We start from the raw sequence: 24,875 nt of genomic DNA, 5'->3' as shown, positions 1-24,875 counted from the left end.
CTGGAACAGTCTTTGAGAACCCAGGGTCACCTCTAGGCCACAATGAGGCACTGGAGAATGTAGGATGACCCCAGGACTAGGATTGCTGAAAGCAGGTAGGCTCTAAGTGGGAATGCTGGAGTACTAAATCTTTTTTTGTCATGTCCACCTTTGGCAATCTGAGTAGCCTACAGACTCCTTAAGAGTGTTTGTCGCCTACTTTAATAATTGAAGGAAACGTTAAATTTCAGCTAAATGTTAGAGAAAAGAGATTTTTTTTGGACATCCTACTTCATGTACCCCTAGTTAAGAATCCCTGCTCCAAAGAGAGAAATTAGTCTTTTCCTCAAAGAAGTCTTATTGGACTTGTTAGGGATTATCCCACTCTTGTCCCCACCAAACTGAGCTTCTGAGAAAGTGCCCCATGTTTCTTCACATTAAGGATGGAAATTTAAAACAAAACAAAAAACATGCCTCAAGTGTTCCACTCTGCCCCACCCAAATCACCTCCTCCCCCTCCCCAGTCAGTCAAGACTATTTGGTAACTAAGATTTAAATTAAAGGGTACCTGTTCTTACACAGCCACACGAATACTAAGAGGTACCCAGTGCCCCTTCTATGTTCCTTTATCTCTCTCTACTTAGCTATTTTCAGTTTCTATCTTTCTGTTTCTTTGCCTTCCTTGTTACTGTTAAATCAAGTAGGATTTCCATATGAGAACTCTCTGGGTGACTTTAGCAACGTTCGGGTTCTCAGTGGTTAAGTGCCCAGTTTTTGTTTTGTTTTTGCTTTACCCCCTTCTTGTGGGGTGAACTTCCACTGAAGCTGGCCCCTCCTTGGCTTCCTCTCCCAGCTTTTAGTTAAAATACACGTGCAATAGGAAAGATTCTCTTGGAGGGGATGATGAGGTGGGAAAGGGTAGTGGCAGAATGGGGATGTACGGAGGAGCTTTAGCAGGGGCAGGATCTTGGGGGCACCGTGAGATTCTGCCAGGGGAATGGAGGCCGACGTTTGGCACACAAGTGGTGCAGCCGCCCTTCTTCTAAAGGGGCCTGAATTGCCAAACCTAACGTTTTCTCCTTGGCCTGTAGCAACTCCCCAACTAAACGGCAGCCCTAAGTTGCCCATTGTCTCCCCTCTGCCTGTGGCCCTTCCTCAGCTCATCCTTTCTTTTCTGTTTTTTGGCACTGGCCCTTGCCTGGTCGAGGAGTCATCTGTTTACTCTCTTTACACTTCGAATCGCCCATAGGATCGGACACCCTTCTTCTGCCCCGTTTTGAGCCCCCTCTCTCTCCCCCCTCCCCCACAACCCCCACGCTGTTTTTGCAGCCCCCGCCCCTCCTTGGAAGACCCGGCTGCCCCGGACACTGTGACCCTCTCCTCGCCACCCCCCCCCCCCCCCCCCCAGCTCGGCAATCCGAGGTGCCCCTTCTGCCACCTTTGCCCCCACTCAGGGGCGATGTTGCAGAGCCGCGGGAGGAGGGAGGGGAGTGGGAGGGAAGTTTCCTCCTCTCGTCCTTCCCCCAGTGACAGGACTTGGCTGCTGCTCCTGCGCCTGTAGTGGGGAGGAGGAGGAGGAGGAGGGAAGAGGAGGAGGGAGGGAGGGGCTGGCGGCCTCACGGTGCCCCCTCCTCGGCTCGCTCGCTCGCTCTGTCTCCCTCTCTCTGTAAGTGAGGAGAGGAGGAGGAGGAGGGGAGTCGGGGGGAGGATCTCCATTGAAATAAACAACCAGGCAGCAGTTATTAACACGGGAACATGGCGGCCGCAGCCTCCGCTCCAGCTTCGGCCGGGAAGGTCAGCGCCGTCGGCAGCCGCCACCTGACTGACTGACCGACCCACCGATTTCCCGGTAAATGCACCTTCCCGGCGCGGGGGAGGGGGAGGGGCACCATCCCCACCCCTCAGCGGCGACGGGGGAGCCAGCGGGGAGAGCCACCCGCCCGCCGGCCGCGTCTCCTGCCTTCCCCTCCCGGGCTCGCCTCGTCAGGGCGGGTGTCGTGCGTGGGGCCCCCGCGGGGCTGCTGCATCCCGGGGCGCCGCCGAGTTGGGGAGTTTTTGTTTTTGGTTGGAGCCCGGGGAGGGGGGAGTTACTGGTAGAGAAAGGAAGGTTCTCCCCACCCCCTTGCACACACACGCACACACACACACGCGCGCGCGCGCGCACGCACACACACACATACATGCACTCCCACATATGCACACACACGCGCACCTCCCTCCTGTGAACTGGGACAGCGAGTCCCAGAGTGAAAGGCGGGGGGGGGGGGGGAGCAGCCCCAGCCCGGGGGAGGGGGCGGCGGCGGGGCTGCGAGGGGGGAACCGCAGCCCCGGGAGAGGAGGAGGCGCCGGGCACCACTGCACGCCGTAGTCGGTGGGCACAGGGAGCTGGAGGAGACGGGAGCCCCGGGGGATGAGGGAGGTGAGATCGTGGAAAGGTCCAGCAAGGCGGGTCGGGGGAGCCGTCGGGGCGCCGTCGGGGACCGGGGAGAAGTGCAAGGGGAGGTGTGAAGGGAAAGCCGCGGGTCGGGCTGGGGAGCGAGGCCGGGAGGTTCTGCCCTCAGGAGGAGCGGAGGGGAAGGTGAGGCAAGGTTACGAGGGGAAGTTGCACCCCGAGGTGAGGGGGAGGCCCTGGGGCCGGCGGGGGAGGAGGGGAAGCCGGAGCCCCGGGAGGCCGGGAGGAGGGAAGGAGGAGCGGGTTGGGCTGGGCGGGGGGCTCTCCCGATGTACGCAGGCTGCGGGGAAGGAGGGAGGCTGGGGCGGCGGCGGCAGCGGCAGATGCAGATGCTCGGTGCTCTCACCCGAGCCCAGCTCGTGCCCCACACTTAACTTTTGGGTCGGGGCTGGTGGGCCGGCAGCGGGCGCGCCGGGGCCGGGGGCGGCGGCGGCCGGAGAATGTTCCGGGTTGGCTCGCCAGCGCCCCTCTCCCCCTGGTCCCCTGCTTCCCTCCCTTCTCCCCGCCCCTGGAGTGACTGGCCTCCGGGCCCCAGGCGGGAAGCGGGGAGGGGCCCTCACCCACACCCCGCCCAGAGCCGGGGGCTCGCCTCTCTGCCTGGGTTGGGGCTGGGGAGGGGCCTGAGCCGCGGGGCCGGTGCTCCCGCCCCCCAACCACCCCTCTTCCCCCTCCGCCTCTCCGAGTCCCGGAGGCGCCTCTCCGAGGATCGGGGGCGGGGCCGGTCACTGGGTTGATGGCCCCGCCCTTTCCCCCCGCCCCTCCGGTTTCCGGGGCCTGTGGGATGCGGGGAGCGGAGCCTCTGGTTGTACTGTATGAGGCTCCTTCCTCTTAGCCTGGGGACTGAGCTGCGACTGCCTTCCCCAGCGAACAGCCCCACAGCCGGGGAAACTTTGGCATTCCCGAGACTCAGACTTGACAGACGAACTGACCAACGAACCAACCAACCTCCCAACCTTCCTCTCTCCTCCTTCAATCTCAATCCCACTCCACCTCTCTCGCTGCCTTCCCCTCCCATCGACCCGGATCGCACTGCGTCTGACTGATGGGGCAGCGGGCCACTCGGAGGAGGGGAGTCTGACTGACCGGGTTTTGGTGAGCCAATCGTGGAAGTGGGAGGGGGTAGGGGCGGGGCTTCCCCTGGGCCAGTTATAGAGGAGTTGCCTTGGGGCGGGGAGCCATGGAGACGCCAGCTAGAACCTTCTTGCTCCTCTCCATTCCTAGGACTCTACCCTGGCTCTTGTGTTCTGAGGCTTTAGCGGTAGAGCCCCCTTGTCTTGGGAAGGGGTGTTCGCGTGTGCGGTGCTCGATGTACTGCTCTTAGTTAAAGGCATGAATGCCTTACGTAGGGTGAAACCTCCAGTTGTTCGGAATGTAGCGTCAGTCTCTGAAGGATAATGTCTAGAGTGGCGTATTGTAGGGATGCTCTTTAGGGAGTGAGGGGTTTTGGACCTCCTTTTATTTGCAGTGAGAATCCTCAAGGGTTCTGTTTATCACCTCTGCCTTATACTTTCTAGCTGTGCCAGCGTGTGATCATTGAAACTCATCTGTAAGGGTATCTTGGTATTTTAAAAGCACTTGGATATAGTCTTAAGTCAAGATTATTTTAGAAATGCAAAGTGAAAAGTATTAGTACTTCTGAATCTTTCCTCGTTCCTTTTTTAATTAAGCTGTTAGTTTCCAAAATTTGCCTGAACAATTGGGTGTATGGGGATGAAGCAGAAAAACATAGAAGGTTGTGGTTTATGCTATGCATTTTATTTGGCTCCTTCTTGAGTAAACAGAATGTAGTTAAAAACCAAAGCATCACTATGTGAAACATAAAGCTTTGGTATTTAAGGAGCAAAGCTGGTCAAAGAATATTTGTATGTAGGGGGAGTTTTGAGTAAAATGTAGTTTGCCAAATTACTCCCACACTAAAGATTCTTAAAAATAAATCATTTAAAATAGCTTTCTTTTTAAACACTGTTAAAATGTAGATTGAGTGGGTGCTTCCCTAGCTTAAACAGGGCGAGAGACATCTTTCATGGTAGGTTGTTTGTCGCATACATGACTTAGTGACATTTTAAGGGAGCGAAAGAATAGTGGGTCTTATTCTCTATACAGAACACAGGTTACCCTGCAGAAATAACAGTCTTTTAAAAAAAGACAGCAGCTGCTGCAATGCTTGGTCTCTTGTGCTTGTTCTTTGTTGGTTAGGTTAGTAGCACATTTATTAAAGCCGTGTTCTTCTCAACTAGAGTTTGTGAAGACTTTTAATTCCAGATTTCAGGAGTTCAGAGGGTGAATAGAATTAGATCAAGAATGAATCCATTCATTTTGTGATTAAATTTAATTGAAGAAGATTTTAAAAAGTTTTATCTGAATGAACTTTTCTGTATCAGAATTTGTTACCTCTTATAAACTTTACCACTAAAGAACTAAAGCAAAGCTACAGCTAAAAATACCGAAAAATACTTGCTAAATTCTATCGATGTCTCCATTTTATTAATCCACTTCCAGATGCAGAGTGAATAACCTAGTGCAATTTGTACATTTATGTGGAAAAGGTTGGATGTATTTTGTTGCAGTTTGTTACCTTACATTTTATTGATATAATAACTTATTTTCTCTCCCTGGTTTATACTTTTACTTGCCAACTGCTTGCAATGGTAGAGAGCAAGCAATCTATATTATTGCTTCAGATTTATCAACACTCTCCCTTACCTTCCCAACAGTTAATTTAGTTACAGATGGTCACTGACATGTGCCTCCTCTGTTTTTTTTTTTTTTTTTTTGTATGCTCAAGAGTAACACACTGTTAGTGCTTGATTCTTTACCACAATCCTTGAAAATGTTCTCATATTCCTGGTGGCAGATAGTGGCAAGTCCCTTACTGCCTAGATGGGGGGGGGGAGGGGGAGAGGAACTCTTGAACATATGGAGACATCCAGAAAAGATGTACATCGTCAGCTGTGATTCCATTGTGTGCTCTCAGACAGGATCTGAACCTTTCTTCTCCAGGGAGTTTGAGTCTTAAGAGGAGTTCTTTGACTTAAGATGTCAAGATACTGAAGCAGAGGGTAGGACATAGCTTGCAAATTATGCCTTTAATATTTTTCTGAATGCTTTGCATTTTTAACCCTTTTTCTCAGGAAATACTACTTTTGCATTGCGTTGGGTAGCATCTACTGAAATGTAAACATAAATTGTCAAATGGTGATGTGGGCAAATGGTTAAGTATGGATAAAGGGATAATATTTGTTGGTTTCAAGAAACCAACAAATATTTTTATAGCTGTCCTCAGTAGACTTTTGAGGAGCTTCAGGGGGTATTTTTACTTATGTACCCCATATTTAAGGATTCAGTAGCTTAGCTGTTTCTAGTCACATCAGCTTCAAATTTGAAATAATTAGACAGCCTGAATTTAAAAAAAATTATTGGTGTATATGGAGTTCAACAGCATTTCTTTTAAGCATTCCTTAGTTGTGGAGGAAAAAAAAGATTTGTTTAAAGCAGTTTTTGCTGGGAGTTTGCTAAAAGATTAAAAAAATCAAGATCTTAGTGAAATTGCCTCTTTTTTGATATTCAGAACTTTATTGTGAGATGGTAGAAATTTTAAACACCAGATGCTGAGAGCTGTGATTAGCATTGGAACAATGACTACATTTTTCCTTTCAATGTTAGGCTTGTAATGTGAGTTTTTTGTTTTGTATGTCAGTTTATGTCTTCATTGTATACTTTATTAATTTAGAAAATTTAGCAGATTTCAGATGTTATTTTAGCACTGAAAATAACTAGTTCGATTTGTTATTTTTAATGTAAAATAATCACATTTTATAACATAAGCCTACAAATATACTGAGATAACTAGGATCCTTTCCCCTAGTGGTGTAATGATAAGACTGTATTTACATGTCAATTATGGAAGCCATTTCAGGAAAAGCAGGACAAAATCCTCCCTTTTTTATACTTTCTAATGTGATCTCAAGCTGATTTGACTGCTTTGCCCACTTTACCTTTCCTGAATGATAGAAAATGCCCTTCCCCTTCAAAGTTTCCTAAAGAATAACAAAAATTGACTTTGTTGGTTTGTTTATATTTTTTAGAGGCATCTAAAAGGGGTTATTTTTTACTAAGTGTATCAAGATCTATTTATTATATTACTTTTGGAAGCCTATTAAAGTGAATCAGTCTGTGCCTCCTTATAAATATTTTATTATGAATCCTAAAATTTAGAAAATGTTAAAGTAGGGAATATTTTACAGGGTTCTAGTCCTAATTTCTGATTGAATTAGAATTTAGCTCTCTTTTTAAGTATCTGGTGTTACTGTCTTGCCAGCTTGTATAACACTGAGAGAACTGGTTGTGATAAGTTGTGAGAAGTAGTCTTTTGATATTAAGACTGGCGATGGAAAGTAGGTTATACTTTGCACCATTAGGCTAAAGATTGCATGTTTCTGGTTGATAAACAACAGAAAAATTTTGGCTTCTGATTGTGTATTTTAATTAAATCGTTGCTATTCCCAGAGAAGTTATCAGGTGGTACCTGGATTGTCAATTTCTGAAGGGAGGCCAAGAATTGAAAGCATACTAGAGCTGTAGTGTTGAATTCCCTTTTACATGCCGTTGAATTTTAAGGAATATAAATAAATCCAAAGTTCATAGCCAGGAGCTAGCTGCTATTATTTACAGATTCTGGAGGAAAAAAGAAAGAACTTTTTTGTCCAGGTCTCTCCTGACAATCTATAGTAGAGAATTGAGGCAGAATTTTGCAGATAATTTAGGCAAAAAAGTTTTTGTTCCTTTGGTTGTAGGACTTGTCTGGAATGCTGTGTTTTCCTTCTTGAACCTTTGAATTCCTCTTCATCCTTTAAAACTGGACTCAAAATGCCAACCACCTCCTTGATCTTTGTACTTCTTGCCCATTTTCCTGTAAAGATCCTACTACCCTCATGCACTCACAAAACAACTTTACAACTTTCTAATGGGCATGTTATGTAATGTTGTATATTTGTTATATGTATATTAGCATAAGCTCTATTAAAGCAGGATTATTTATTGAAACTTTATACCTTCTGTAGGCCCTTGCTAGTACAGTTGCTGTGCGTACAATCAATGCTTACTAAATGAATGAATGTCTCAGACCTTATCTGAACAAGAAAGGTAAACTGTCCATTTGGGCTTTGTTAGCCCATTCTCTCCAAAGGGGAAGCTGTAGCTTGACCCCAGGGTGTGTGTGATCAAGTATTTGGAGGGTAGGAAGTTGGGTGGAATATCATGGAGTTTGTTTCCTACACAAGCACACATACCCGGCATAGTCTTATATGCCCTGCCTTCTGAACCAGGCTTTTGCTTCTCAGGACAGTTTCACACTAATCTTGACCTTGGTACTCACAGTAGCAGTTATGTAGATAGCATTGGGAAAATATTGTCCTTTTTATCCTCCCGCTCCCTCCCCATTTCCAATACCCTCCTTTCTGCCACCACCCCAGTATGCTCATTAAGATATATATATATATATATATATATATATGTATTTTTTTAATGATAGGGATGTTGTTATTCAGTTATTTCAGTCATGCCCAACTCTTTGTGACCCTATTTGGTGTTTTCTTGGCAAAGATACTGGAGTGGTATGCCATTTCCTTCTCCAGCTCATTTTACAGATGAGGAAGCTGAGGCAAACAGGGTTAAGTGACTTGCCCAGGGTCACACAGCAAGTATCTGAAGCTGGATTTGAACTGGGGTCTTCCTGTCTCCAGGCATGGCACTCTATCCACTGTACCACCTCAGTGCCCCAAATGATAGGGATGCATGATCTAAAAGGTTTGTAGACTACTGATACAGAAAACTAGAGAAACTAAGGACATCAGAACCAATTTATTACCTCACTTTACGGTTCATAGCACTGGTCTTTGGCAAGTCTTTTGTTCATTTCTTCTTGCTTGAATATGTAGTATTATCTCAGTTTTGTTACTTTGTTTTACCTTGCTATTCATTCCCTGGAGCTATACTATCCTGATTATGCTGAGCCCACTATGACTAGCTAGCTTCAGACCCCTAACAGTACTTGGCCCTGACCATCTTCCTGCCGTACTGCTTGCTTTGCCCCATTCACTGCTCCTGCAGCTATCAAGTATCTCCTACCATTGGTCTTAGAAAGGCCTTGTCACTGCTGGGGCTCTACTCATCATTCCTTCCCATGACTTCCCAGACCAAAACAACTCTTCTCTGGCCCCCACTCCCTATGTGATTTTTCTCCCTCTATTAGAATGTAAGCTCCTACTGTGTAGGGACTGACTCTTTTTTTTTGTCTTTTGTCTTCAGAGATTAGCCCAATTTCTGGTATATAGTGAGAATTTAGTATTTAATCATTCATTCTTAGTAGCTATCTGGCTATATAAAATGGGTGATTATAGGAGAAACAATATAATTGACAATTTTTTTTTGCTTGATTCATTTGGATGAATGAAAGAAAAATGATTCATTCAGAATCATGAAAAAGTGCTTACTGGGTGCCGTATACTATTCTAAGAGCTCAAGATAAAAATAGAAAATTGAGACAATGCCTGCTCTCAAGGAGCTCATATTCTAGGGAGAGATAAAATGTAAAAGAGTTCAGCTCCAGAACAAATGGAAAGGCCCAGAGAAAGTTAGAACACAGTGGTAGCTGGGAAAGCCCAGTGGTCTCATCCATGTAGTGTGAGCAGTCATTGTTTTTCTTGCATATAAGAAATAAGGGAAGCCAAAGAGTGAAGGAGAACGAAAGGAAGGCAAGGCTGATTTTCTTCATTCTAAAATTTGTTTTCCATTGAAAACACAATCTAATGAAGCTATTTTAATTGTGTAATTAAAAAAAAAGTTTTGATTTGGGTTCAAGTTGTGGTACACTCTTCAGAATTATATTGCTTATTTTTTCCCCATAGCATCTTAGAATTAGATCCACACCTGAACAGAGATCCTCTTTAAAATTTACTTAAATTATATGATTTTTGCTGCAACTTTTATATAAAATGGCACTTTTTTTATATAAAATGGCACTTTTTTTATATAAAATCCTGGCACTTCATTCTGGAATGCTGTGGTCAAGATGGCTTTTTTTTGGATACCCCTTACCCAGATCCCATAGCTTTAGCAGGCTGGCCTTTCATGAGTCTGCCTCTTTTTGTGGGCTACCTGTGACTCTTGACTATTGATTGATTCCACAATCCGCACCAAAATGAGGTGGAAACAAGATTGGCCTGTCAGCAACCTTTCCCTTGGAGTTCAACCTTCCTCGTGTATTTTGTTTATCTATATTCTGGACCTGAGCAGTGTTTAGTAATACAAAGAGGCCCAGAAAATAGTAGTGGTCAGTTTTCCTGGGTGCCTCCATTTAACAGGAGCCCTCTTCTTATGAGTAGAGCTTGTGGCCGGGGGTGGGGTGGGGGGGGGGTGGGGGGGAGTCATGAACTTGACCAGTGAAGAATTGTGAGCATCTAAAGGATTGTTGAATTTTGCAGTTCCCTCAGGAAGGAGAGAACAACAATGCAAGTATGCAAGTGCAGGAAGAATTAAATAAGGTCCTCCGTCTGCTTGTACAGTGCATAAAACTGATGAATAGATACAGACTCTTATAGCTCTGCAAATGAATGATTATATTCAGTTGGCAGGGTTATCTCTTGTAGAGTTCTTATCTCCAGGCAGAACAACACCTTTACAGATTCATCTGAAAAACTGGAAGAGTGTGCTATCCCCTTAAGTCTTTAACAGTCTAGTAACAATTAGGAAGTTCTCCCTTGCACTTCTGATATTGAAAAATTAAAATCAGAATCATAGTGTAGTATATTAATTTGGTCTTCTGCAGTGAGTTGGTAGTAAGGCTATAGGTGATTTAAAAATTATTATGGTTATAACATTTTAGTTTTCTTTTGGCAGCATAGCTATAGAAGTAGGTAAAGATTTCTTTAATAATTACCTTGCAGTTTTGGAGGGCAAATGTATAGCTTTTTTCCTTAGTGGAGAATAGATGACTTGGTATTGAGATAGATGTCTTCTTGAAAAAAGGCTGCTGATGTAGTCATGTTACTACTTCTCTGTTCTACTCAATTATTTGTAGTGAGTTTCTGCTGAACTGTTAGACTTAAGTATACATAGGAATCACTTCATTATTTTAATGTTCAAATTTCAAGAGACCAAAGACCTGTTGCTATAGATGAAAATAGATTAAATTATTATTACTTATTTAAATAAACTCATTAGAGCTATGATTACAAAGTCTTTTTGGCATAGTTTAAATAGACTATTGATGGCTGCTACTCATGCTGATCACCACTTTATATCATCCATCCAGGTACCTATCAAAGGAGGATTGCCTTTTCTGGCTTACTCTGACATCATTAGGGCTAATAAAATGAATCCATTCTGCTCAGGACCATGTTCCAGGTGTTCTTTTGGTAATTTTTTAAACATGAAAATACTTTCCTGATTCCTGTTACAATAGCATTTGACACATAAATGTAAAATTGATAAAGAGATTAACATTATCCTTTCTCCAATTTACTGATTCTTTTTAGGTAATATGCTGTAGTGGTATAGTTGATTTGGATTTGGAAGATCTGAGTTACAATCACAGTTCTGCCACTTACTGATCTGAGACAAGTGGCTTGTCCTTTCTGGGTCTCACTTTTCACTTCTATAAAATGGAGACAGTAATACTGGCTCTGCCTTACTCTCAGGGTTTTTGTGAAGCTCAGTTGAAGCAACTAGTTCGTATTTTCTAAACCTTAAATACTATGTAGATGTCAGTTATTATTAACCATAAGAGCTTTAATTCTTTTGTTATTGTTGTCAAAAATAATAATGTAGCATGTCCTAAGTAGAACCCAACAATTCATGTGTAAGAGAAAGTTTTCAGGTCTCCAGAGTTAAATACAAATGTAGAATGTAGACAGTTACTTGGATAATTAAAGTTACATGTCAGATAAGTCTCATTCACCCTTCACCCATTGAAATTACACAATTTGAAAGTACAATTTCTATTTCAACCTTGAGAATGATACATTGTTTGAAGACATCGGTTCTGTTTCTTTCCTTTTTCTTGCTTTTCTTCCCTTCCTTGTTTTCTCTTTCCCTTCTGTCACCAAGATTGTACTTGGTGGGTGGGCCCTTAATCTTTCTTGAGTAAGAGGAAGAAAATTATTTCTGTTCTTTTTGTTATTACCACCAAACCCTATGAAGGCTGATAAAGATTCAACCCTTGGCTATCTCATCAAACAGTTTTGATACATGATAAGCTTTTATTTGGCCAATCACCATCCATTAAATAAGCCTTTAGGTTCAGAACAGAAAGCTAATATAGGTGTAATCTGTTAATTTCCTGATTATTGTTGGTTGCTAGACAACTGTGTCCCAGCAGACACTGGCATTGGTGTTCATTACCAAAGTGCTTCATGCTCCTCTCTTCTGCTTAAAGTTATGGTTACAAACTGCGTAGTTGTTCCTGGACAAAGATGTCCTGGAAAAGACCAGTAATTTTGAAAAATAACAATACAAAAATAGGTAAAACAGAAAGTTAGCAATGTGAAAGTAGTTTTAGACTGGTGAATACTATGACCAAATTTCTAAAGCTTTAGGAATCCCTGCCTCTACAGAGTTTTTGGCAGTGTGTTAATATTTTATCTTTCTGTGATTTTTAGTATAGGATCATAGCCTTAGAGCTGGGAGGGAACCTAGAGGTCCTCTGGTCCAACACCTTTCCCTCCCCATTTTACAGCAATGAGGAAACTGAGGTCTACATAATGTTAGTGTTACTATTTTAAATAGCATCAGTGGTAACTTTTTTTTAATGAAAAAATAATTTTCTTTTAAAAAATTTAAGAGATTGTGCTTTTTAAGGTTCATTTTGTTATGTCTAGGGCCTAGAATGTTTCCTAGAACAACAAAAATTTACAAATCCAATGGGAAGAACAAGATTACCTCAAGAGACATTTGTTTTTATATTGGATTTTAATTCAGTGCTTCCCTTAGTTTTGTGCCTGGGTCATCACTGGATGTATGTGTTGGTAAGTGTGTGGTAATGGGTTGAGGACAATATTCTAAATTCTAATCACGAGATGATGATTTTCAAGCTATCCGTTCATTGTAACCCTGGAAAATAGAATCATAGATTTAGAGTTTGAAGGGACTGGAGTCGTTTGGTCCAAACCCATTCGTAAGGAAATTGGGACCTAGAGAGGCTAAGTGATTTGCCCAGGGTCATACAAGCAGTAATTAATTGAGCAGGGAGTTGAACTCTGGTTCTTGGATTCTGTGTCAAGCACTCTTTTCCCATTTCATCCACCCTGACTTCTGAAGATAGCTCTGTGATATTAATGGTAACTAGAAAGGGCAACAGCATAGTTCAGGGCTGGCCAAAACACGGCCCGCCTTCAAGCATAGAAATGTACATAAATGCTTTAGTAAACAGCTCTCACTAAAATGGCAAATCAAAATACATTGTCTGTTGTTTCAATAAAAACCTAAGGTTGGACAGCCTTGGCATAGTTAATAGATCCATGGACTTGGAGTGAGAAGACCTGGGTTAAATCCTGACTTTGCCATGTGGACAAGCCACTTAATTTCTGAGCCTCAATTTTCTCATTTGTAAAAATGGGGACAGTTGTACTTTTTACATCATGAGGTTTGAGGCTGAAATGAGATAATGTAAGTAAAGGGCTTTAAAAATTTTTAAGCCACCATCATCATTTTAGCAAGGTTAGTATTAGAAACAAAATCAGACTTTGCCCTATTCTTGTACAAAACCAAGGTTTATCCATATCTGGAATATTGTGTACTTCTTGTGATCTCACCTCAAAAAATTCTTCAAAGAGCAAAATAGGACCATTAACATTTTAAAGGGACAGGGGACTCCCTCCTTCCCCATGTGAGCTCAGAAGGTTCAGTTAAATTAATGGATGATGGATTGACAGAGGATTAGGTTAACAATAGAAACAGAACATTGCAGGGGAACATCTTTTGAAGCTTCGTTTAAGGAAAACAACTATGTCCTTCTATAATGTTTCTTGATGCAAACTGTCAGAAGCAGCCTACTGCTAAATGGAGAGTGGCCAGTTACATAAACAGGGTTAGGATTTGTGTATGGAACAATTTGTTGAACATTATTATTACAGTGTAGTTTTATGAGGTTATAGGGATATGTACATTTTAAAGCCAGTAGGCAAACGAAGGAAAAAGTGGAGCGTAGTTGAATGAATCCGGGATTTGAAATCCCAGGACCTAGGTGTTTTGAATTCAGCAACAAAAACTACCACATACTGTTTTAAGGCTTGTCAGTTACTTTACAAAATTATATTTCATTTGATCCTCATAACAACTCTCTGAGTAAAGTATTACAAGTATTATTTACATTTTATAGATGAGGAAACTAGGCTCAGGGGTTAAATGATTTGCCCGTGGTCTAAATAGTAAATCTTGAGTCCATGTATCCCTGACTTTAAGCTATTATTCTATTCATTTGTTACTTATTAGCTTTGTGACCTTGGACAAGTAAATTAAGCTATTAGCATCAGTGTCCTTACCTGAGAAATAAGAGAAACTACGTAATTCTGAGGTTCCCTCTAGCTCTTATCTGTGCTAATGTGAAATGGTGAGAACCTGGCAAGTGATGTGAACTGGCGAACTTATTTAAAGTTGTAATCTCAGGGTACATAGTACATGAATACCCTTAAATGTTAGGTGGGGAGGTGCCTTTGCTTAGGACGTGGAGTGAAAGAGTGTGTGTATGTGTGTGTGTGTGTGTGTGTATAGGAGAGGAGGTGATATAAAGAAAGAACAGAGTTGCATAGGAGGGTGTCCTGGGCAGGGAGCCAGATCTGTATGTCATTTTCTCTTGCCTTCTTCTTCTTGGTGCCTTTGCCTGAGATACTACTCATTTTGATATATTGAAATCCTTTCCTTTAAGACTCAGTTCAGATACTATTTCTTTTATAAAGCCTTTCTTGATCCTATTCCTCCATCTTCTCTTCCCTCCTCATCTCCCCTTTCTCAACTTTTTTTTTTTGGGTGTACTCTTTTTGCTTTGCATCTTAGCCATTTGGGTGAAACCTTTGTATCCTCCAACTCTACCTCAAGTACCTTGTACAAAATAGGTGCTAATGTTTATAGGACTAAGCTAGGAGAGGTGATGGTGGTAGCTCCTCTATAGTGTTTTTTTGGGGGGGAGGGAAACCTCCCAGGGCAAAATCATAAAGGGTTTGCCCATTTGGTGACTCTTCTGCTTAGTTTTAAATGGCCATACCCTGGGAGCTCCCTCTTCCCTGTTCATCTGAAATTCCCTTGGCATCATTTCCCATTTGCTCCTTCCCTTCAGTATTTGATAATGAAGTGACCCTTCTCACCAAAGCCAATACCTCAAAACCAATGTTCAGAAGCCCATTTCCTCCCTGCTTTTCCAGTGGATTGCCCCCTGAATCACTGCTTGTGATCTTTAGCATCTTTCTATTTAATGCCTTCAAAATGCCCATCTTCTCCATTCTGAAAAAATTCTTCCCTAGACCCTGTCATCCCACCTCCTTTTTTTTTTTTTTTTTTTTTTTGCTTTTTGGCAGGGCAATTGGGGTTAGTTAAGTGACTTGCCCAAGGTCACACAGCTAGTACATGTGTCATGTGTCTGAGGCTGGACTTGAACTCAGGTCCTCCTGACTCGAGGGCTGGTGCTCTACTCACTGCACCACCTAGCTGCCCCAATCCCACTTCCTTCTCAGCCAAACTCCGAGAAAAAGCACTCTAAACGAAGTTGTCTCCTTATACCTGAAATCTTCGTACTTTTGTCCCTTTAGTAATTTGGACTTTTGCCCCTTTCCCCTTTACTCAGCGGAAACTACTCTTTTCAAATTTATCAGCGATCGTTTAATTGCTAAATATGCTGGTCTTTTCCTCTGTTGTCTTCCTTCTTGACTGCTCTGATGTATTTTTACTTCCTTACTGCCTTTGGTACTATTGCATTTGGTACCCCTCTGTACTTCTGAATCTCCTTTGCTGGCTCAATCGTCCTAATTGCCATCCTCCCTCTGCTTGACTGTGGGTTTTCCCAAGGCTCTTTCCTTGTTTTTCTTGCTCTGCTTTTCCCCTTTTATCCGCCCCCCCCTTTCCCTTTTCTTGGTTTCCATGGTAGTATTTTCTTCCGGTTGTTCTATTTGTCAAACTCCTCAATCTCCTTTTTGGGATCATCACAGCCTTTGACTGTGCATTTTCCCAAGTCTCTTTCTTGGCCTTCTTTTTCTCCCTGTCTTCTTTTTGTATCCCTCTCCTTTCCCTTTCTTTCTCCCTCTTCTTTCTCTCTCTCATCATTAGCTCCTATGTAGATGATTCATAAATAAAAATAATAAAAATAGCACCTACTATGTGTCAGGCACTGTGCTAAGTACTTTACACAGTTGTTGTCTCATTTGATTGTCATAGCCACCCTAGAGGTAGTTGCTATTATCCCCATTTTACAGGTGGGAAAACTAAGGCAAGTAGAAGTTAAGTGATTTGCCCAGGTTCACACAGCTAGTAAATGTCTGAGACCAAATGTGAACTTAGATCTTCTTAACTCTAGACCCTGTGAGTTCCTACGGGGGCAAGCAGAGTGGGACTTTCTACTGTTTTTTCTTTTGGAGTGCTTCTCAGCACTAAGGCAATGGATTGCCTTTGATTGAGTCTTGCCTTTGTTTGTAGAAAAGCCCACACCTTTTGCTAATTAGGTCCCAAGAGGGTAGGTGTGAAGCCTTCTAGAGGTGTGAAGTGCCCTCAGGCCCTGAAAAAAGGTTAGCATTTTGTTTGGGGCTCACTCATTGGAAGAGTATTGGTGTGGAGACTCTGGGTAGCCCGAAAGAGCCCCCCTGGCTTTGAAAACCCAGATGTTGGTGCTTCTCTCTCTCTGGTAACTATGTATGTATAGCTTTGGTCAGACAGCTAGTGTCTATTGATTTGTGTTATTTACTCTATTTATATTTTCTCTGTTTGTAATTTGTTTGTATTTGCTCTGAAGTTCAGGGTGCTGACTTTTTCCCTGAACTAAATGAATGATATATGTATGTTTGATTAAAGTGAGATTGTAAACCTCTTTAAGTTGCTTTCCTTAGAAAAGCAGATCAAAGGACCTGTGCTGGCAGCCCTGCTGTGTGCTCTTGTTGTTGGTCTTATACCCCCACAGCAGCTGCTAGTAGCATTGTTATTATGTTCCTTGTCACCTATCTGCCCCATATAGCTGGAACTATATATATCCAGCTCTAGTTTCTCCCCTAAGCTTCAATTTCAAATTAATAACTTTATTTTAGGCCTTCATATCAGATATTCTGGAGATAGCTCAAACTCAACATGTTTGAAATAACTCTTTCTAAAAAAAATCCTCTTTCCCTTAAAACCCCCACCTCATCTAGATTTCCATATTTCTTTTCGAAGGCACCAGCATTTTTCAATTTCCAAAATTTGTAACTTTGACGTTACTACTGTCTCTCCATTCCCTGTTATTCCATATGCAATCATTTATCAAATGTTGCTGTTTCTTGCCCACAACCTGTTTTGTATCTGACCCCCCTCTCCACGTAGTGATCACTCTAATTTTGACTCACATCTCTTTTTGCCTACTGAATGGCCTCCTAATTGGAGGCGTGCCTCCTTCTACTCCAAACTATCCTCCATGCTGCTCCCAAAATATTTTTACTTAAATAGAGATATGACTATGTCATCCCTTTACTCAGTCTGCTTTACTGTCTCTCTATTGTCTCTATGATCAAATAGAAACCCAGTTTGACTTTGACTCAAACCTACCTTTTCTACCTTATTCACTCCCTTTCTTGTATTCTTTGGCCAGCTAAACTGGTATCCATCCTGTTCCTCATATATGTGCTGCATCTCTGTTATTTGGGCCTTTATATCGACTGTCCTCTGTGCTTGTAATGCGTTCTCTCTTCACCTCTGCCTCATAAAATCCTTGGCTTCCTTCAGGATGCAGCTCAAGCACCACCTTCTGCATGAAGTCCTTCCTAATCCCCCTTATACCTGATTGTGTGTGCCTTTTCTCCTTGATTACCTTATATTTAGTATTTCTTCTATATGTTTATATAAATACATGTTTTTTCTTCCAATAGAACTTAAACTCTTTGTATCTCCAGTGCCTGGAATAGAGTAGGCACTGTATAAATGCTTGTTGACTGGTTGAAATGTATCTAAAGGGTCTGCAGTCTATTGGTATGTTACTTGAATTATTTAGGTAATTTCATTATTTTCTCTGCTTAGATTTTGGAGATCAGACTGTTGATTTGTTATTAACGAATGTAGGGGTTTTTAACCTGTGGTCTGTGAGCTTATTTTAAAAAAATACCTTGGTAGCTATTTTAATATAATTGGTTTCCTTTGAAATCTGTATATTTTATCTTATGCATTTCTTATAATCTAATAAGGAGTCCGTGTCCCCGAAAATGATTACCACTTGATTTAATGGTTGGAATATTTTGCTTTCTTAGCACTGTGATGTCATCCAATTTCCCAGGTTTAAATATTATTTTAGACTGACACTTTTGAATTGTTAGTGATTCACAGGCTGGTTCTTACTTTGGTATTTGAGACCTTCAAAAATGTGATTCCTGTCTTGACTGTTTTAATTTAAAAAATTTGGCCCTATTTCTCATCATTCACTTAATCACATTTAACCTCAGCCAAAGTGGTCCACTTCTTGTTGTCCCTCCTACCCATACCTCCTCTCTGCCCCAATATTATGTACCTTTATGTCTTTGCTTGTATTCTTTCTGTTGTCAGGTCTGATCATTGTCACTTCTTTGCTCAAAAATCCTTCATGGCTTCCTGTTTTTAGATTAAATTTCAATCTCCTAATCTTGCCTTTCCAAACTTAATTCACATTTCTGTCCTCAATATAGTCTGCATTTGAGCCAAAATGTCCTTTTTGTTCTCCTGAACTTGGCATTCCATATCCTACTTTGGTATTTTTCCTGTGCAAATACCATTTCCTGAAATGGATTTCTTCCTTCTACTCCTTTGCCCCTTAGAATCCTTAGCTTCTTTCAACATTCAGATCAATGATCCCACATACTGAAAAGCTTTCCTAGTTCTTCTAGTTGTTCTTTCCTTCTTTAAATTATCTTTTGTATGTCTATATGCCTATTGTCTCCTTCAGTAGCAGATTAGTGTTTTGAGGGCAGGGACTGTTTTGTGTGTGTATTCTCAGGACCCAACATGGTGCTTCACACAGAGTAGGTAGGACCTTAACAATGTTTGTTGCATTGAAATGGTATCTCCTCACTTGGTTCTCTATCTGTGGAAATCCTACCCATGCTCCAAGGCCCTGCTTAAATCCCAGCTATTCATAATAACACTTAAAATGCACTGCCTAAAATTGCAGTTACTTGTGTACATTTGTTGTATTTCCCAATAGATCATAAACGCCTAAAGTGCAGGAATTGTTGTATTTTCTACAATTTTGTATAATACACAGTACCTTTGACATGGCAATATAAACTTTATTGGTCAAATGAGTATTGGGAAAATGCCATAGAAAAAGACTGTCAAGTTCAAAAGGTTTTTTTATATCAGGATGTAGAGGAAATTACCTTTTTGGGTTTAAGCCTCCTAGGATCCCACCTTTATTTTTTGGATTACCTTCTTAGTTATGAAAAATAGAATGGGCAAAGAATACATTAGAATCAAGATTCACATTCACATGCAAACCAAACTTCATGCTAGAAAGCCCGATGGATATCAGGATCCACAGAGCTGGAACTAGCAGTAGGCAAGGTAGATAGTTCACAGTCCACCTTTCATCTGCTATTATTAGTTTTTATAAAACATTTTTAATACTAGAAAATTCTCCTTCATAAAGTAAATCAAGGCCAGACAAGGAATGTGGTAGGTAGTAACACAAATTTTCAGTGTTTTGTAGGACGTATAAATGCTTTGTCCTGATTCTGGGAATTGGTGTGTGTGTGTGTGTGTGTGTTTGTATCAAATAATATCTAATACTTCATTGTTTACTATGCTGGACCCTGTGCAAATGGGCACCTAGATGGCATAGTGGATGGAGTGCTAGACATGGGCTCAGGAATACTATTCTTCATGAGTTCAAATCTGGCCTCAGACACTTACTACTACCTGTGTAACCCTTGGCAAGTTCCTTACCTTGTTTGTCTCAGTTTCCTCATCTATAAAATGAGCTGGAGAAGGAAATGGCAAACTACTCCAGTATGTTTGTGAAGAAAACCCAAGTGGAGTCACAAAGAGTTAGACACAACTGAACAACAACTACAACTTCTTTGTCTACTATGCTGGGCCCTGTACAAGTGAGTGCAGTAGCCAAATATAATCCTTGGCCTTTAGGAGTTCGTAATCTCTTTCTGCCACATTGAAGATTATCCTCTGGTAGCAGCTATTGCATAATTTAGCATTTGTATCTTCATGTAAGATCTTCATAAACTTTTCAATGTGAGGAAACCGTTTTTTGAAACAAAATCCCATATAAGAGGAAGTTAATTTCAGTGGCTTCCACTAACCCCAAAACATGAAGATTTAGCCTTTAGCTTTTGCCTGTTTGATAAAACTTGAGTATATTTTGGGTTCAGGCCTCTTAGGAACACCAGATTTTCCCCAGCAGCCTATTTTGACATTGTGGTGAAAAGAACGATTAACAATCCCAGTTTATAGTGGCAAGGGGAGAAAAGGGCAAAGAAAACCTTGGGGAAATACAGTAGCTCTGAAAAGGTAATAAAACAACACCGAACCTGAAAAAACTGTACCAGGCCTGGCACTTAAATACTCCCATTGAAGAGGTGATAAAAGAAGAGAGAGAGAATGAAAGCATCACTTGAAGGGCAGATATCTCAATGGGCAAATAATGAAATTCTACAAATACCCAAAGAACAAAGGTTTTTACAATCCACATATAATATAAATGTGGCAATAGCTATAAAAAATACCACAGGACAACCTCTAAATTACTATTGCTAAGAGTAACTTCTTTTTGTACAATTGTTTTATTTGCAAAATAAGACACCTGTATAATAAAAGTGTTTTATTTTGTCACAACCATGGTTTCTTATCTGTTCAATGTGGCAGTTGGACTAAATGATTTCCAAGGTGTGACTCTTTATATTATATGAACGTATGAATTATGTCAGACAATAGAAGTCCCCATTAGATTGGAAACCAGAGTGACTCTTGCAGATCTGTTGTGTTTTCCAGTTGTTAGGGGAGTGTGATATCACGTCTCTGTAGCCCTTAGTTGATTTTAGCTTCATTAATATGGCACACAGATTATATGGTATGTCTAATCCTTTAAAGAAAGAAATTACTTTTATGTTTCATAAGTTTTATTGACTGGAACATTAGTTCCTAGGTTATTTTGACCAAGGACACTCTTGACATGTTACATTTCTATTTATATACCAGAGTTTTTCCAAAGGTATTAGGTAATGGTCTGTAAATCTGTAAGCTCTAAACATATACCAGAATATTATTAATGATGATTATTACATGGTAAAGTTATTAGTATTTAGTAGCACTTTAAGATTAGCTTATTTTTGTAGAGCTTTTATAGTTTGCAAAAATTACTTACCTCAAAACACTGTATAGTGAAAGTTATTTTCATTTTACAAATTGAGGTTCAGAAAAGCTAAGTGACTTTCTTAGAATGATAGAAGCAGGAAGTGGAAGAACCAAGATTTGAATTTAAATCATCCCTCTCTAATTCCAGTGCTCTTAACAGTCTACTTATAATATAAAGTGGAACTGTACTTTAAGAAAAAATGCATTTTATTGATAGTTTATGTTTTTCCACCACCTATGTTTCCCAGTCATCTCTCCCTGCCCTGAGATATGCATTATCCTAAAGAACCAAAACAAGTTTAAAAAGTCTGGAATCACGTGTGTTGTTCAACACTCGTCATCCCCTGTCTCTTGAAAGTACTAGGGAGAGATGCTTTCTTATATCTCTTCTTTGGGGCTGAGCCTAGTCTTTATAATTTCATACCTTTCAGTTTCAGTTATTTTGTTCCTTCCGTTTACTTCGTTGTATAATGCAAAGGTGTCATACTCATCTCTAGAGTGTAGCCTAAACCAGATTAAGTGTAATTAGGAAATATTTAATAAAATAAACAAAAGTACAGTTAAACATAGATAATGTTAATTTGTGGTTTTCTAAGCCAACATGTGCCCACAGGGATCCATTTCTATTTGAGTTTGACACCACTGGTATAATACTTCTCTTTTTCTACATAATCATCATTTCTTATGGCTCAGCAATATTCCTTTGAGTTCACGTTCTGTTTAGTCCTGGATTAGTGTTAGTACTTAGCATGGTGCCTGGCACATAGTAAGTGCAATATAAATGTAACCTATTATTATTATTATTAGTGTGAATAATGAATCCCCAAAGTGGTGCAGTATTAGAATTCTTACTGCCTATTTCCATTGGGCTATAGCCAATAACCATATTTCATATAATAATAATTTTGAACACACAACGATTTGAGAATTCTTTATTCACACTATTTGGGATGTAGTTGTTCCTCAACTTGTGTAGCCATTCCCCCAAATAATGGTTGTTTTCTTTGCTTCCAGTTCTTTGCTATCAAATGTGATCAACTTTTATTTTAGAAGAACAAAGCCCTTTAAAAGAGCGGATGATTTAGTTTTCCTGGAGTTTTCTTGGTACATTTGTAGGTATCCTGCCTGCCCCCCCCTTTAACTCTGACTTCAAGAATATCTTCTGTAAGTGATTGGTTAGTCCAGACAAACATTTTATTTGTTCAAGATGCTGTGGTGATAGTAGCTAACTGTTTATATAGCACTTCAAGATTTGCATAGTGCTCTACGTATCTTATTTAATCCTCACAATAGCCTAATGATTGATGTAGGTGCTCTTGTTATCCATATTTTACTAATGAGGAAATTGTGGCAGTGACTTGCCCAAGATAACAATATTAAATATTTGAGGCAAGATTTGAACTTGGAATTTTTCTGACTTGGAAGTTTCTTGGAGAGAATTCACACTGAATTTCTTGAGTGAGACCATCTGCCATAACTAAGTAAATCACTATAATTGATTAGAATTTCTTTATTCTAAATCCAAGTACTTTTTTCTTTTTAGCTTGTTTTCTCACTGACTACTTTTACCCTTGAAATTACAGCTAGGCTTTCCTTGATCCCTTTTTCCTGTGTCCACTGTAGAAATTGATTATTCCTGCAGCTTAGTGGACTTGCAGTGGTTACTCAGCCTTGCTTAGGGAAGTGCTTTGCTAAATATTACCTAGAATGTTTCTGTAATAATACTAAATGCTAGAGAGCCCCCACTGCTCAATAATTAATTCAGTGGAGAAATACTATTTAGGAGGTCCTTAAAGTTGTTAAAAAAGCTTCAGTGTAGAGTTGTAGGGTGGGGAGGATTCTTGTACCCAAAGAAAGCAACGAGAAATAACTCATGAGTTCAAATAGTCCTAAATAGCCTCTTTAGTTTGCAACTTCAGTTTAGACTTTTTTTTTTTTAAACAAAGGTGTATGGTTGGGACAGAGGAATAGTGTGAAAGGAGAACATCAGGGTTACAGACTGCTATGGAAAGCTTAGCCTGTGTGGGAAATGCAATTTGCTTTCTTAAGAGAAATGCAAAGATCTAAAATTTTTATTTTCTGTCCAGTTTAACAAAATCTTGTAATAACTATTAGTCACAATTAACGCAAATAATTATTTTTATAGAATCAGTTGAGATGTAGTTGAAAGCAGAACAAAAACATCTGGGAATAGACAGAAATTTTTTTAGGGTATAATGCAATAGCAGTAATTTTGTATCTAAAAATTTGGAGAACTTAAAATGTAAAACAAGTTGACCAGAAAGAATATGGAATCATTTTGGAGAAAATGCTTAAGAATATAATATATCGTTGTATTTTGGAATGGTTTTTCAGTGTTAATTGTTAGAATTCTGTTTTCTTTTTTGGAGGGGAGGAGAGCATAAAAGGTAGACTGTCAAAAAACATTTATTAAGTCCCTATCACTGTGTTACTATGTGTTTACTATGTGCCAGGCACTGTGCTAAGCTTTGGAGTTACAAAAAGAGGCATGAGACAACCCCTGCCTACAAGGAGCTTACATTGTAATGGTGGAGGCAACATGCAAACAAATACATTCAAAAAAAAAACTATATTCAGGATAAATGGGAAATAATTAACATAAGGAAGAAACACAAGTTAAGAGAGGTTGGGAAAGGCTTCCTGTAAAAGATGGGATTTTGGTTGGAACTTAAAGGAAGCCAGGGAAGTCAGTAGGCAAAGTTGAGGAAGAAGAATATTCTAGGCATGGAGGAGAGTCAGAGAAAATTCCTTGGAGTTAAGAGATGCAGTCTGAATTGTGAAACACGTAGAAGGCCAGTGTCACAGGATTGAAGAGAACCTGGCAGGGACTAAGATGGAAGAAGACTGGAAAGATAGGAGGGGAATAGGTTATGAAGGGCTTTGAATGCCAAACCGATCCTGGAGGTGACAGGGAGCTGTTGTTATTTCATTCGTGTCTGACTCTTTGTGACCCCATTTAGAGTTTTCTTGGCAAAGATACCCAAGTGGTTTGCCATTTTCTTCTCCAGCTCATTTTACAGATGAGGAAACTGAGGCAAACGGGGTTAAGTGACTTGCCCAGGGTCACACAGAGTAAGTATCTGAGGTTAGATCTGACCTCAGGAATATAAGTGTTCCTGGCTCCACGCCTGGCACTCTATCCACTGTGCCACCTAGATGGGCACAACAAGGAGCCACTGGAGTTTATTTAATTTAGCAGGGGAGTAACATCATCAGATCTGTGCTTTAGGAAAATCATTTTGATGGCTGAATGGAAGATGGATTAGAGTGGGGAGGGACTTGAAAGCAGGCAGGCCTATAAGCAGACAGGAACAAAGACTTTATTTTTAAAACCTGAGGATGGGTGAAAGTAGTTTTAGGGTTCGTTGGGAAGAGTCTTAGTCCTTGAAAATGCAACTAAAAATAGAGATCACTGGGATTAAATAGTGCAGGAAAAAATGGGTTAGGAAAAGGCCTATAAGTTAGGGACATAGTAGGTGAGGAGGAGATAATAGTGATCAAGTAAGATGGATAAAAGATCAGTGAGTTCTATAAAAGTGGAAGGTGTATTAAAGGCCTTCATAATGTAGGTGGAATTTGTAATTAATTGAAGCAGAAATGCACCAGGTCGGGTATGATGTTCTGTGAAGTGGAAACCAAGCTGAGCTGCTGATGGAAAGTGAAGGTTTAACCTGAGAAGTGCAGATCCCAGCTCTTTGTAAAAGGAAGGTTTTGGGATTTTACTGCTCTGCCCCGTCTCTCCAGTCACATAAGAAACAACTGAGGCAATTGAGGTGTTGAGTAGCAAAAACTGAGACAATCAGCCTGATGATGAAATTTCTGGTGATCAACATGTTCTGAGTGGGCATGGTGTTCCTGAACCAAGTAG

The 24,875-nt window shown here is 40.9% G+C and overlaps 1 protein-coding gene across 7 annotated transcripts in view; it reads left to right on the top strand.

Annotated features, from left to right (window-relative positions):
* Positions 1 to 1,574: 1,574 nt before the first annotated feature.
* Positions 1,575 to 24,875, top strand: part of NCOA2 (nuclear receptor coactivator 2) — a 328,725-nt gene continuing 305,424 nt past the window's right edge. For 3 of the 7 annotated variants that reach the window (XM_036740642.1, XM_036740635.1, XM_036740629.1), the window contains exon 1: positions 1,693 to 1,828. The gene's annotated coding sequence lies outside the window, so the exon portion shown is untranslated. Of the gene's footprint in view, positions 1,829 to 3,468; positions 3,524 to 24,875 lie in introns of those variants that run through there. The other 4 variants (XM_036740652.1, XM_036740623.1, XM_036740614.1 and 1 more) reach the window with 4 other exon arrangements.

Source organism: Trichosurus vulpecula, chromosome 1, assembly GCF_011100635.1.
Source record: "Trichosurus vulpecula isolate mTriVul1 chromosome 1, mTriVul1.pri, whole genome shotgun sequence".
NCBI classification, from domain to species: domain Eukaryota; kingdom Metazoa; phylum Chordata; class Mammalia; order Diprotodontia; family Phalangeridae; genus Trichosurus; species Trichosurus vulpecula.
This window is presented reverse-complemented; position numbering and strand designations above follow the sequence as displayed.